At 36.1% G+C, this 4,969-nt stretch overlaps 1 non-coding gene across 1 annotated transcript; it reads right to left on the bottom strand.

The window, feature by feature from the left end:
• Positions 1-2,403: 2,403 nt before the first annotated feature.
• LOC136228119 (small nucleolar RNA R71) lies at positions 2,404-2,510 on the bottom strand. The gene has a single exon (XR_010688453.1). It is a non-coding gene; the product is annotated as a small nucleolar RNA R71 (small nucleolar RNA).
• Between the last annotated feature and the right edge of the window lie 2,459 nt (positions 2,511-4,969).

Below are 4,969 nucleotides of genomic sequence, written 5' to 3'. Positions count from 1 at the left end.
CCAGCCATGTACTCTGCATCTCCTAAAGCATCCTCATGCTCCTTAGCATCTGCTTCAATCTTCTCCTTTAGCTTTTGGATCTCGGCATCCTTAAGGGCAATGGCGGACGCGGCTTTCGCATTGGCGTCAGCGACTTCTTTCTCCAACTTTTCTATAGTAGCCTTGTCCGCTACACCTTGAAGGAGCTCCGCTTCCATGGCGCGTAAACGAGTTGTTAAGCCCAAAATATACCTAGAATATCATCAATAATTACATCAATATTACTACGAATTTATGCTATTTATACCTATTTAGAATACTTTTACTCTCGAATATGTTTCTTTCATGCAAGGTACATAAATATTTGGTAAAATCCAAATAGGAGTAAAAAGAGCTTAAAAATAGAAGAAAAGCCCTACAAAAGGAGTCGAAGACGACGAAAATTAATAACGCCAAGTCGAGGACACGAACGAGAGCCGAAGAGGTGAAAAACGCTCCGTGCCGCGATCGCAGCCCCCAATATTCACGGTCGCGACACGCGTCCCTCAGCCCCTCCTTCCCTTCGTCCGAAGTACAAATTGTTGCTCCCCCATTCTCGGTAGAGAATTTAATATTCTCGGTACGAGCAGGAGTTTGAAGAAGCCTAGTTACACACTTTCGTTTTTGACGAAACGCGTTCGTTCGAGTGGATAAAGACGTCCTTTCGCAACGGATACGATCCTTCATAACGGACACGACACTTCAATCAAGACTCTTCAACATCTATAAATAAAGAGTTGATGGAGAGTTGAAATATAATGATATATGTGTAGAAGAAAGAGATTAGTGTAGAATTTATGCAGAAATTCCGAGTCAAGTGATTCAGAAGTTAGATTTAGATTCTGTAAAAAGCAATATGATGTACACACATTGTTTACTAAATAATAACAAATTTAGTAGCGTTTAGACATTGTTCCAATTTAGTTTTCATTTTGGTAGTAGACCGACCCAGTCTCTATTACGAAGATTCAACGAGAAGATTGAGTAGAGGATTCGCCCCTAAGCCTGACAAACTCTAACGAAACCCAAGGAAAGGATTGACAACCCGTTCACTTGCACGCCGTCGAAGAATTCAATGCTCCATGTTCTCAGTAAACTTGTATCAATTTATATTTCATCTAATAAAGTCCGTTCTATTCGATAGATTTTTATGCAGCACTTATGGTAACCAATCCACTAAAGTGACTGTCGGTGTTTTCATTAAAACGTAGTTTAATTCAAAATCTTTACAAGGAAACTTTGTTGAACACTTAGGCAAATTATTATCTCCAAAGAGTTTTAATTTGATTAAGGGCAACTATCCCGAAAGGGTTTTGTCGCGTTCAAAGCCAATTAATTAGAGGTTCCGTCATTTATTTCATCTTTATAATTCGTACAAAGTTTAAAGTTGTTTTCTTTGCTTAATGCAAACGAATATACTTGTTTACTTTTCTAAAGTACTAAAACGTTCCTGTTTTGCAAATTCATTCTTAAATCAGATATTTTCTAACATCTTCATATTCTAATCTAATTCTTATTCTAGCAATTTCAAAACCAAAAACCGATTAAACGATTTTTCCATATTACAAACCTAAAAGTAAATTTAACCGATTCAAAATAAGTTTTTGTTGAAAAACGTTCCCTGTGGGATCGATATCTTTTATTACTACAAGCGTATACCGTGCACTTGCGGAAATCGCTCAACAAGTTTTTTGGCGCCGTTGCCGGGGAACGCCAAAATTTTTGACAAAAATTTAGATTTTTCGTATTTTATTTCGAATCTAGGTTTATTTATACTTATTCAAACTTTTATATTTTAATTATATCAGGTTACTAATATATTTATTCTTCAAAATTCTGTTTTATAGGTAGTTTCGGTTCGTGCAAGATTTCAAGTTCATGCACAGTTCTCGAAGTTCAGGCACGTCACCAGATCTTATTGACCCAGAAATTGAAAGAACTTTTAAAAAGAACAAGAAAGAAAAGAAAAGGAAAAACCAAACCCCAATAAAAACTAAAATTATCGAGCCAGAAGTTATGGCCACACTTATGGATTACGCTAGGCCAGGAGTGGCCGGTGTAACAAACAGTATAGTTAGACCCCAAATTAATGCACATCATTTTGAAATTAAGCCTGTGTTGCTTAATATGTTGCAAAATAATGTAACGTTTTACGGGTTACCTAACGAAAATCCTAATACCCATTTGACAAATTTCTTAGAAATTTGTGACACTTTTAAAATTACTGATGTAACTGCAGAAGCAATCAAACTTCGCCTTTTTCCTTTTACTTTGAAGGATCGAGCCAAAGAATGGTTAACTTCTATGCCAGCCGCATCGATTGAGACTTGGGAGCAATTAGCCCAAGCATTTTTATCAAAAAATTTTCCTTTAGCAAAAACCGCAAGAGTCATTAAAGAATTAACGTCTTTTCCTCAAAATGATAGTGAAACTCTTTATGAGGCTTGGGAACGTTTTAAAGAACTTCAACGTTTATGCCCACACCAAACAATTGCCCGCTGAACTTTTAATGCAAACATTTTATAATGGACTAAATCCTACAACTAGAGGTTCATTGGACGCTATGTCTGGAGGGTTATTCATGAAGAAAACATCTTCCCAAACAAGAGAACTTTTAGAGGAAATGGCAATCAACAGCAGTATGTGGCCCGCGGAACGTGGACACATACCAGTAGCAAAACGATCATCCTCAACTACATCAGCAGTTAAAGGTATAGTGAATATTGATCCACTAGCGATGTTGCAAGCCCAATTTTCTGCCTTGTCGCACAAAATTGATAGGTTTATGGCACCGTGTGATCCAAATGGTAAGCCAATCCAAACGGATGTGGATTACGAAGGTATGAGTGAAATTGAACAGGTAAATTTTGTCCAAGGGCAAAACCAAAATAATAACCCTTATTCCAACACATATAATCCTGGATGGAGAAATCATCCTAACTTTAACTGGAGAGACAATAATAATGTTAATGCTAATCAAAATCGTACTACTAATTATCAAAATCAATCAAGAGATTCGATTAGCACTTTATCTTCTAAAATCGACAAATTCATTGATGCTATGAGCGGAAAAATAAGTAATCACGACGATGGTTTTAAACAGATCGAGAATAAATTCGATCAGCTTATTAAAAACCAATCATCTAGCATCCATAATTTGGAGATTCAAATTGGACAACTCGCTAAATCAATTCCATCCCACAAAAAGGGAAGTCTTCCAAGCCATACGGAAGAAAATCCGAAAGAGCATGTTAAGGCTATCACTCTTCGTTCAGGAAAAAATTATTCAGGTCCGGAAATGCCCGGAAATTCGACTTTACCTGGAACTGATTTATCAAAGTCCAAAGAAGATATGTTAAATAAAAAAGATGCACCGATTGACTCTAGTACAAAAACTTTTGTACCCAAACCACCTTTTCCACATAAAGTCCGCAACAAGGACTATGATAAACAACTTTTAACATTTTTAGACAAACTTAAAAATTTGCATATTAATTTGACGTTTATGGATGCAATTATGCAAATTCCCAATTATGGTAAATTCCTCAAAGATTTAATTTCAAAGAAAATCAGTTGGGAAGGAATTTCATCCATTTCGCTAACTGAAGATTGCAGTTCGATTGTGTCAAGCAATTTGCCCACAAAACTCAAAGATCCCGGATGTTTTACCATTCCGTGTAAATTGGGAGATATAGAATTCCCAAGTTGTCTTTGTGATTTAGGAGCAAGCATTAACTTGATGCCATTATCTATTTTTGATAAGTTAGGCTTAGAAGAAGACATCAAACGTACCAATATAGTTTTGCAATTAGCGGATCAAACCACTAAAAGACCATACGGTATAATTGAGGATGTTTTAGTTAAAGTTGACAAATTTATTTTTCCTACCGATTTCGTTATTTTAGATTTTGCTTATGATGTAAATTGTTCGCTAATCTTTGGTAGACCGTTCATGAACACGGGACGTGCTCTAGTTGATGTGTCGGAAGGGAAAGTAGTTTTACGAATAGGAGATGATAAGATTGAGTTTGATATGAATCAAGCGATGAAATATCCTATAGAAGATTTCGCTTGTATGAAACCTGATTTAATTGAAGAATGTGTAAATGACATTGTTCAGAAAGAAGAAATAATAGAACCTATAATGAGTGAGGAACTAGAGGATAAGGACCCAGAACCTTTGATTCGAGAAGATGGACCAGTTCCGCCTTCGATTGTAGTTCCACCTGAATTAGAACTTAAGGAATTACCAAGTCATTTGAGGTACGCTTTCTTAGGCGAAGGCGATTCTCTACCTATAATTATCTCTAACAAATTAACACAAGTTCAAGAAGAAAAATTGAAAGAAGTTGTTAGAAATAGGATAGGAAGCATGGGTTGGCAAATTTCTGACTTAAAAGGTATTAATCCAAGTATTGTAATGCATAGAATTCACTTAGAAGAAGATAAGCCACCTAAAGCGGATAGGCAAAGATGCCTAAATCCGAACATGAAGGAAGTAGTAAAAAATGAGATTACTAAACTTCTTGACAATGGAATCATTTATCCTATTTCGGATAGTGAATGGGTTAGTCCAATCCATTGTGCTCCTAAAAAGGGAGGCATAACAGTTGTAAGGAATGAAGAAGGTGAATTAATACCCACACGAACCACCACTGGTTGGAGAGTTTGTATAGATTATAGAAATCTAAATAAAGCAACTAGGAAAGATCATTTTCCTCTTCCCTTCATTGATCAAATGATCGAAAGGATAGCTGGTCATGCTTTCTACTGTTTTCTTGATGGTTACTCCGGATTCTTTCAAATATACATTTACTCGGATGACCAAGATAAAACAACCTTCACATGTCCTTACGGAACATTTGCATATAGAAGAATGCCCTTTGGTCTATGTAACGCACCTGCAACATTTCAACGTTGTATGACTGCGATTTTTAATGATTTCATTGAA

The sequence above is a fragment of the Euphorbia lathyris genome, chromosome 4 (genome assembly GCF_963576675.1).
Source record: "Euphorbia lathyris chromosome 4, ddEupLath1.1, whole genome shotgun sequence".
Classification (NCBI taxonomy): Eukaryota; Viridiplantae; Streptophyta; class Magnoliopsida; order Malpighiales; family Euphorbiaceae; genus Euphorbia; species Euphorbia lathyris.
The sequence above is the reverse complement of the archived record's forward strand: the minus strand, read 5'-3'. Positions and strand labels throughout refer to the sequence as shown.